The sequence below is a fragment of the Tachyglossus aculeatus genome, chromosome 4 (genome assembly GCF_015852505.1).
Source record: "Tachyglossus aculeatus isolate mTacAcu1 chromosome 4, mTacAcu1.pri, whole genome shotgun sequence".
Classification (NCBI taxonomy): Eukaryota; Metazoa; Chordata; class Mammalia; order Monotremata; family Tachyglossidae; genus Tachyglossus; species Tachyglossus aculeatus.
In genome coordinates this window covers 87,263,798-87,274,280 of record NC_052069.1, presented here as the reverse complement: position 1 = coordinate 87,274,280, position 10,483 = coordinate 87,263,798, and the positions used below count along the sequence as shown (strand labels likewise).

General features: G+C 41.3%; 1 non-coding gene across 1 annotated transcript; it reads right to left on the bottom strand.

The window, feature by feature from the left end:
• Positions 1 to 8,086: 8,086 nt before the first annotated feature.
• Positions 8,087 to 8,224, bottom strand: LOC119927666. Its single transcript, XR_005450647.1, has one exon. It is a non-coding gene; the product is annotated as a small nucleolar RNA SNORA7 (small nucleolar RNA).
• Between the last annotated feature and the right edge of the window lie 2,259 nt (positions 8,225 to 10,483).

Genomic DNA, 10,483 nt, shown 5'->3' with positions numbered 1-10,483 from the left:
GTATTGTGATCGATTTTGTACATTTTTGAGCAAATGTACACTTTGCATATGCTGACTTTGTTTTATGTTGAAGATCAGAGTTATATTCCAGAAGGCACTGAGCCTAATTCTGTCATCATTTAAGTTCATTCCTTGGCAGGCATTGGAAGACCAGACCTCTAACTTACTTTTTTTCAGACCTCAGTGGTATTCTTTAGGTTATGTGCATTCACTAAACACATCTCCTAGGGGTCTGAATGATTTAAAGCTCCCTGGAAGGCATGTCTAATCCATCACCAAGGATAATAATAATAATAATGATGGCAGCGCTTACTATGTGCAAAGCACTGTTCTAAGCGCTGGGGAGGATACAAGGTGATCAGGTTGTTCCATGTGGGGCTCACAGTCTTAATCCCCATTTTACAGGTGAGGTAAATGAGGCACAGAGAAGTTGTGACTTGCCCAAAATCACACAGCTGATAATTGGTGGAGCCGGGATTAGAACCCATGACCTCTGACTCCCAAGCACATGCTCTTTTCACTGAGCTACACTGCTTCTCTAGGCAGCGATCACACTGGGCTCAGTATTTGCATATCAAGACCAAAGAAGCCATTGATGAGGCCATTGATAGCTTTCATCTCAGAAAAGATAGGGGAAGGCTTGAACGGGCATCATTTGGGCAAACTCAGGTGCCAAGTGCCAGGCATGCTTGCAACCTTGAAGAAGAGTTTATGCCAATTTGGAAATTGATACATGCCTTTCTGCCGGTCACTTTAACAGAACAGTTAAAAATTCCTCCGGAGTAAAAATTGGTTTTCAAGAACTAGCCAGCTATGGTTTCAATTTATTTGAAAAGCAGAATTGAAATCACGTGAGGATGGTGTCCAAAGAACTGCAAAAGTGAAGATGGAACTTTTGGACTGTCTCTAGGTGAGCAAAGTTCAAATATTGTTCAATGTTGTGGGAGGAAGTGGGGTTGAGTGCACCTTTGTTGTACATTTTCCAACAGTTTCCCCTTCGGTTTGTCTTCCTGACACTTTGATCCTAATGGTATATCAGTGGTCCATCTTTCAAACTGACACCTTCTTAGTGAAGGACAGCCCTCTTTTTTCCCTGCTTCTGCTCTTCCCTCCTTTCCCCCCCAAAACTACTACAAAGATACGTTGAACAACCAAAGCAAACATCAGAATGCCTACTTTTATTAGGGCCTAACCTTTAAAATTCCCATCCAACCCTCCTAGAAAATTACCATTTTGAAATGATGAAATGCAAGGATTTTTTTCAGGTTTCATAATGGCCACCGATTACAAAGAAGTGAATACAGTAAGGATACCTCTAAAATGTAAAAGGGATAGTGAAATTCAGTTCACAGAATAGCAACTGCTTGGAATTGCTGTGCCAGGAAAAGACGTTTTCTGGCAAATATGTTGTCACTGCTGTAAAGCAAAATATTTGTTAAAGTGCCAAAATAAAGTCTGTCATGCCTAAAGTAATATTTCATTTGTACAGTTTGACCTCCAGCTTTCTTCAACTATTACCAGATTTTAGGTTTTGTTAAAGGTGCTGAAAATCATCCTAAAAAAGTCTGTTGTACCTACAGAGTTCAGAAACTAGATGTCTAATAGGTAATGTAAATTATCAAATAACAAAACTCAGGTGTGAAATATGCTTTGAAACTGCGTGCTAGTAAGTTGTTCAAAGTGAAAAATTTCATTTTCAGTAGGCTTAGTCAGTGCCAAATTAGTAGGATCCTGATGGATAAATTAGAAGTAGCAGAAGCAGTGTGGCGTAGTGGATAGGCACAGTCATGTGTTCTAATCCTGGCTCTGCCATTTCTCTGCTGTGTGATCTTGGGTAAGTCACTTCACTTCTCTGTGTCTGTTACCTCATCTGTAAAATTGGGATTAAGACTTTGAGCCCCCTGTAAGGCAGGGACTGTGTCCAACCTGATTGGTTTGTACCCACCTCAGTGCTTGGCACATAGTAAGTGCTTAACAAATGCCATAAGTACTATAAATCACTTAGTCCCTATTCAATCAATCAATTGTGTTGAGTGCTTACTGTTTGCAGAACACTGTACTAAGCACTTGTAAGTAGAAGCTAAGTACTATACCATGTACAATACAAGTGAGCTGGTTCCCTGCCCACAAGGAACTTACAGTCTAGAGGGACTGTTGCAAGGTAGGACCTCTGTGTGTATCCAAGCACACTGTTTCCTCAGAAGTCAATCGTATTTCTGAGTGCACACTGTACTAAATGCTTGGGAGAGTTCAATACAACCATAAACAGACATATTCCCTACCCACAATGAGCTTACAGTCTAGAGGGGGAGACAGACATTAAGAAAAATAAATTACAGATATGTAAGTGCTATGGGATGGGGTGGGGTGGGGATGAATAAAGGAAGAAAGTTAAGGCAATGCGGAAGGGAGCAGCAGGAATGGATTCAATAAAGTGGAGAAATATCCAATAAAGCATTTCTTGGATATTTTTCAAGGATTTAATGAATAAATACTTACCAGGGAAGTGTACCTGTTGAGAAGGAGATGGAAAAGCGGGGATTATATTCAATTTTCTAGGTGCCACTTACTTCATAGGGAAAACTTTTATGAGCAGGAATTGGGTAAATTTTATGATCCATAGAAGTGGTAGTGGTAGTATGATATTTGTTTATTTGCTTACAGTCTAGAAGGGGGGAGACAGACACTAAAACAAGTAAACAATATATTGTTATCAACAAAAATATAAACATGAATAATATATATTTTACCCATATATAATTTACCCATTGGGTAAAACAGTGTTCCCCTTTGTCCGTTTTGAACCTCCCGCCTCAAACTCAAAAGAGTTCCCCCTACTCCTAATGGCCTGGGATTTAGTGAACATTTCCACATTCACCCAATCTACCTGACAGCTGGCAGAGCCAGGATTAGAACCCACAGATTGCAATATTCCAAGGTATGATGTTTTGATGCAGTGGCAAAGTAATACTTTTGATTTGCTATGTTCATTTCTCCTGACTTCCCAGCATCCTGAAGATCTTTTTCTAATAATGGACTAGTAATTTAAAGGAACATTTCCTAATGACTCCCAAGTTAGGGTTAATAGCTCAGACTCATCACTTTGTTTCTGGAGTTTGGATTGTTTTTCTCTTAATGCATTACTTTGTACTTATTCATGCTAAAGCATGCTCCTTGTGAACCAAGGAGTGTCTACCAGTTATGTTACATTGTACTCTCCCAAGCGCTTAGTACAGCACTCTGCACACAGTAAGCACTCCATAAATTTGATTGATTGATTCTGCCCTCACCCTCAGAACTGAAGTCTTTTTGGTAGTTTATTCTACTTAGGACAGTATTTCACTACCTCAAATTATTTAGGGCAATCTTCAAACTTGGAGTTTTCACCAGGCGCATCCCCTTTCAGATCAACTGTGGTATTTAAGTGCTTACTCTGTGCCAAGCAGTGTGCTAAGTGCTGGCATAGATACATGAGAGAAAAAGATGGAGGCAGTCTTTGTCTCACATGGGTCTCACCATCCAAGGAGAACAGGTACTGAATCCAGGAGATTGAGAGCCCTCTGTGGAACAGGAACTGTGTCCAAGCTGGTTATCCTTGTATCTTTTCCAGCGCTTAGTACAGTGACTGGCACATACTAAGCGTTCAACAAATTATTACTAGATAGGGAAACTGGAGCTCAGAAAACTTAAGTGATTTTCCCTAGGTCACACAGCAGGCAAGTAGTGATGCTAGGCTTAGAACTCAGGTCGTCTGACTCCGAGGCTGATGCTCTTTCCACTATCCCTCTCCACTATATCCCATTGTGATCTTGTGATCGAGAAGCAGCATGGCTCAGTGGAAAGAGCACGGGCTTTGGACTCAGGGGTCATGGTTTCAAATCCAGGCTCTGCCAATTGTCAGCTGTGTGACCTTGGGCAAGTCACTTCACTTCTCTGGGCCTCAGTTACTTCATCTGTAAAATGGGGATTTAAAGTGTGAGCCCCATGTGGGACAACCTGATTACCCTGTATCTACTCTATGCTTAGAACAGTGCTTGGCACATAGTAAGCACTTAACAAATACCATAATAATTATTATTATCTTGTTTTCTCTCCATGCATGAACTTTCCACTTTAATGGGTGTCGAACTATGCCAAGCCTTTATGAAACTCAATACTACTGTGAGTGACCTAGTCTGCACTCGGGGTAATCTTGGATGAGACCTCCCTTGGCCATAATTTGTCCAAATTGAAGCCATACCTGACATTAGCCTGCATGTTTTTGGACATTTCTCAGCCTGAGTGTATCAAAGGCTTTTTTTTCAAATCTAGTTCCCTAGCCTTTCACTAAGTTTTGTGGAGTGATCCCCATTGAGATTACCCCCATTTCTACAAGGTTTTAATTTCTGGACAACTGCCGGGATATAAAAACCTGAAAAATGACTCCCCACTTGGAACTGGAAGCAGTTTGGGTTCAGTTTGGATAGACAAATCCAAAATAAAACCAAATACAGACTTTTTGTACCTTTCATAGTAACCAGATAGTCAATCAATTAATCACATTTATTGAGCACTTACTGTATGCAAAGCACTGTATTCATTAATTCAATCATATTTATTGAGCATGCTTACTGTGTGCAGCGCACTGTACTAAGCACTTGGAAAGTACAATTCAGCAACAAATGGAGACAATCCCTACCCAACAATGGGCTCACAGTCTAGAAGGGGGGAGACAGACATCCAAACAAGCAAACAGGCATCAATAGCATCAATATAAATAAATAGAATTATAGATATATCCACATAATTGAGAAGCAGCATGGCTCAGTGGAAAGAGCCCAGGCTTTGGAGTCAGAGGTCATGGGTTCAAATTCCGGCTCTGCCACTTAGCTGTGTGACTTTGGGCAAGTCACTCAACTTCTCTGTGCCTAAATTACCTCATCTGTAAAATGGGGATCAAGACTGTTAGCTTCCTGTGGGACAACCTGATCACCTTGTAACCTCCCCAGCACTTAGAACAGTGCTTTGCACATAGTACGTGCTTAATAAATGCTATTATCATTATTACTATTAATAAAATAGAATAATAAACGTGTACATATATACACAAGTGCTTTGGGATGGGAAGGGAGGATAATTATGGTATTTGTTAATTGCTTACTATGTGCCAGGCACTGTACTAAGTGCTTGGATGGATACAAGCAAATTGGGTTAGGCACAGTTCCTGTCCCATGTGGGACTCAGAGTCTCAATCCCCATACTGTACTCTGTGGTTGGGAGAGTACAATATACCAGAGTTGGAAGACACATTCTCTGCCCACAGTGAGCTTACAGTCTGTGCCTGGGGTCTTATTTTTTTTGACTCATCACTCTCATTCAACCCACATATTCAATCTGCCCCCAGAACCTGTTGGTTCAACCTCACAACATGGCTAAAATCCACCCTCTCTTCTCCATTCAAACGGCTACTCCACTGATCCAAGCATTTATCCTATCCCACCATGACTACTTTGTCAGCCTCCTTGTTAATAATAATAATTATGGAATCTGTTAAGGCTATGTGCCAGACCCTGTTCTAAGTGCTGGTGACATCCCTGTCTCCTGTCTCTCCCCATTCCAGTCCATACTTCAGTCTGCTATCCAGTTCATTTTTCAAAAAAAAGTTCAGGCCATGTTTCCCCAGTCCTCAAGAACCTCTGATGGTTGTCCATCCACTTCTGCATCAAACAGAAACTCCTTACCAGTGACTCTGAAAACCTTCAGTCACCTTGCCCCCTCCTCCCTTACCTCACTGATTTCCTACAATAACTCAACATGTTCACTCTTCTATTGCCAACCCGTACCTTGATGTCATCTGACTCGCCACAGATGCCTCTTCCACATCCTGCCTCTGGCCTGAAACCCCCTCCCTCCTCATATCTGACAGACCACGACTCTCCCCACCTTCAAAGCCTTATTAAAACCACGTCTCCTCCAAGAGGCCTTCCCCAACTAAGTCCTCATTTCCTCTACTCTCTCTCCCTGCTGCATCGTCCTTGCACTTGGGTTTGCATCTTTTATTCACTCCTTCCTCAGTTTCACAGCACATATGCACCTATCCATAATTTATTTTAATGTTCATTTCCCCTTCCAGAGTGTAAGATTGTTATGGGCAAGGAACCTGTCTACCAACTCTGTTAGATTCTACTTTTCCAAGTGCTTAGTATAGTGCTCTGTACACAGTAAGTGTTCAATAAATATGATTGATAAGTAATTTAGAGATTCAGGAAGAAACAAAATATAACATTCTTTGGTTTCAGTAATATGGAGCCAAAGAAGATAAAACAAAAAGCAGTTATCAAATGGACACTTTCCTTTTTTTTTTGATGGTATTTGTTAAGTACTAACTGTGTGCTAGGTACTGTTCTAAGCCCTGGGATAGATACACAGTAATCAGATTCTCCCATGTGGGGCTCACAGTCATAATCCCCTTTTTACAGAAGAGGTAACTGACGCACAGAGAAGTTAAGTGACTTATCCAAAGTCACACAGCTGACAAATGGTGGAGCCAGCATCAGAACCCATGACCTCTGACTCCCAAGCCCGGGCTCTTTCCACTAAGCCACACTGCTTCCCAAGCTTAATAGAGTTTTTGATTTCCAAAGAAGTTATTTAGTCAGTTCCAGCTCATCTGAACCTCTTTTTCTTAGCTACCATGGGCTTCTCACTTCAACTGGCTTCCTCAAACCTATTAATCTAGAGGTCCTATTACCTACTGGAAAACCAAGACTTCCTGTCTGTCTTTTGTTTCTTTAGTTTTGGACCAATTGCCGATGCCTGATCTTGAACTCGTTTTCTCCTGCAATGTGAATGAGAAGAAGGGTGGCTTAATGGAAAGAGCCTGGGCCTGGGGATCAGAGGACCTTGATTCTAATCTTAGCTCTGCCACTTGTCTGCTGTGTGACCTTGGACAAGTCATTTAACTTCTCTGGGCCTGTTACCTCAGCTATAAAGTGAGGTAATGAATGGGGTAATCATCCTTGTGAGTCCTACTTTGTAGCAGGGCTGTGATTATCTTGTATCTTCCCCAGGATTTAATTCAGTGCCTGGCACATAGTAAGTGCTCAACAAGCACTACTAAAACAACAACAAAGAAATGCCACCTGAGTGGAGGAGCACCCTGGAAGTCTTCTCACAAACCACTCTTCTAGAAATTGACATGAATTTGAAATCAGAGAAATCGCCAGTGGCATAACCCTAGGTTTGTCACTCTCACTGACACTTTACTGTATGCCAGGTTGAACATTGGAAAAAATTCCTAACATCATACAAGAAAAAACTTACTAAATCTTACAATACATTTATGAGAACATTTAGACACAACTTAAGTTCTTATGGAGACACATCAATCAGTGGTATTTATGGAGCATTTACTGTCCTAAACAATTGAGAAAGTAACTGTAGAATTTTTTTAAGAACCATAGCCTGTCCATCATAATTCTGTGCTCTGGTTCTTCTCCATTTATGTCTCATTGGTACCTCCAAAAAACTCCAGCATATAAATGAGGTCCAATCTTGCGTTAAAGAAACCATCATTCTCTCAATCAATCAATCATATTTAGTGAGCACTTACTGTGTGGAGGGCACTGTACTAAGTACATGGGAGGGTACAATTTAACAGAGGTGGTAGATACATTCCCTGCCCACAATGAGCTTACAGCCTAGAGGACACCATGCTTTCTGTCCCCTAACACAGGGTGTTTTTTAAGCGCTCACTGAATCTGAACTTAATTATGAAGTCTACCAGTTTTTCAGGTATAGAAACAGCATGGCCTAGTGGATAGAACACAGGCTGGGAGTCAGAAGGACCTGGGTTCAAATCCCAGCTCCACCACTTGTCTGCTGTGTGACCTTGGGTCGAGTTGTTTCCAACCCATTGTGAATCCATGGACGCATCTCTCCCAGAATGCCCCACCTCCATCTGCAATCGTTTTGGTAGAATAACCATAGAGTTTTCTTGGTAAAAAATATGGAAGTGGTTTACAACTGTCTTCTTCTGCACAGTAAACTTGAGTCTCCGCCCTCAACTCTCTTCTGTGCCACTGCTGCCCAGCACAGGTGAGTTTTGACTTGTAGCAGATTGCCTTCCATTTGCTAGCCACTGGCCAAGCTGGGAATGGAATGGATAGGCCTCTGCTTGACTTTGCCTCCCATAGCCGAGACTGGTAGAGTACTGGAAACTCTCCAGGTGCCATCCTGAGAGGGTAGTGCCTCAGTTTCCTCATCTCTAAAATGGGGATTAAGACTGTGAACCCAATTTGGGAACAGGGACTGTGATTAGCTTGTATCTATCCCAGGGCTTAGAACATGTAGTAAGCACTTAACAAATCCCATTATTCTTGTTATTATTATTATTATTATTACTCACTGACCAATAATTTCTTGAGGACAGGAGTAACATTAGCAGTCTGTCAGTCCCCTGGTACCAAAGCCATTTATACTCACAGTTTCTACAGTTGCCAACAATTCCACAGTGCCATCTTTGATTTCTTATAAAATACTAGGTAGGATGCAATAATAATAATAGCAATGATGATGATGATAATCCTTTAAATTTATTTAGCGCTTTAATTTTCCAAAGCACTTTCACACTCTTATTTTGTCCTCCCAACATTTTTATGAGCTACAGATGTGTTTTCATCTCATCAGGTTGGTCTAAAATTCTACTGCTTTTATCACAGTTCCATATAGTGAATCTGACCTTACTTTAAAATAATAATTTGGGTACAGAAACTTTTTATGGTATTTAAGCACTTACAATGTGCCAGACACTGTACTAAACACTGGGGTAGACACAAGCTAATCAGACTGGACATAATTCCTATCCCACATGGGCTCACGGTCTTAATCCCCAATTTACAGAAGAGGTAACTGAAGCACAGAGAAGTTAGGTGACTTGCCCAAAGTCACACAACAGACAAAGGACAGAACTAGGATTAAAACCCAGATCCTTCAGACTCCCAGGCTTGTGCTCAGGCCACGTTACACCTCTATGTTCCTTTTGCCTTTCATGTACATCCCTTTCATCTTTGAGCACGTGTTTTACACCATCATTAAGTGTTTCCAGGATTCCAAATCTGACTCCCTATTTTTGAAAGAATCCTTTCTTATTAGTTTTGGGTTCCTTTGCGAAGTGTTTTTGAAACTCCTTTGTAGGCAACAATTTTCCACTTACCATTAAACTGCCACTCTTTATGGACTTGCCTTTTTCTCACTGAAGTGAGCTTTCCATTTTGTAAAGAACATTTTTCCTAGAGTGTGCTTTTTACAAATTTCATATTACTCATTGAACAGGTCTGGATGCTAGGGTTCAGGTGATTTAAAGAATAGTCCAGTGGAGGCCTGCTGAATGGACTGTTTCTCTCCACACCCTTGAAAAACAGGCACAGGCCTGAGAGTCATAAGGACCTGAGTTCTAGCTCTGGCTCTGCCACTTGTCTGTTGTGTGACCGTGGGGAAATCACTTAACATTTCTGTGCATCAGTTAATAATAATAATAATGGCATTTGTTAAGCTCTTACTATCCGCAAAGCACTGTTCTAAGTGCTGGGGAGGATACAAGGTGATCAGGTTTTCCCATGTGAGGCTTACAGTCTCAATCCACATTTTACAGCTGCGGTAACTAAGGCACAGAGAAGTTAAGTGACTTGCCCAAAGTCACACAGCTGACAAGTGGTGGAGCCAGGATTGGAACACACAACTTCCGACTCCCAAGCCCAGGCTCTTGCCACTGAGCCACGCTGCTTCTCACCTGTAAAATGGATATTAAGACTCTGTGCCCCATGTGGGACATGGACTGTGCCCAACCTGGTTAGCTTGTATCTGTCCCAGTGCTCAGTACAGTGCCTGGTAAATAAAAAGTGCTCAACAAATGCCAAAAGAAAAAAAAAAAACCCAGCAGTGATACAGTTGGTAGTGGAAGGGCATCACAGGTGAGTATGTGTGAGTATCACAGAGAAGCAGCATGGCTCAGTGGAAAGAGCACGGGTTTTGGAGTCAGAGGTCATGGGTTCAAATCCTGCTGCCAATTGTCAGCTGTGTGACTTTGGGCAAGTCACTTAACTTCTCTGCCTCAGTTACCTCATGTGTAAAATGGGGATTAAGACTGTGAGCCCCCTCCGTGGGACAACCTGATCACCTTGTAACCTCCCCAGTGCTTAGAACAGTGCTTTGCACAAGTAAGCGATTAATAAATGCCATTATTATTATTATTATTATTATTATGTCCAATTTGGAGAACTACAAGCCATTTAACGAAACAATATAAATATTGCCATCAACCATTTACCAGGGAGAATTCTGGTATGTTCTCAGAGGATTATGGGGAAATTTGATAGTTTCCTGTTGAACACTGTGTCAAACATGGAAACAAGTGGCCAGTTCTTATCTAGCATATATCAATATAGATAAACGTTTCAATATTTTATTTCTTCTTTTTTGTTGGCAACCTCAGAAAAAAAATTTG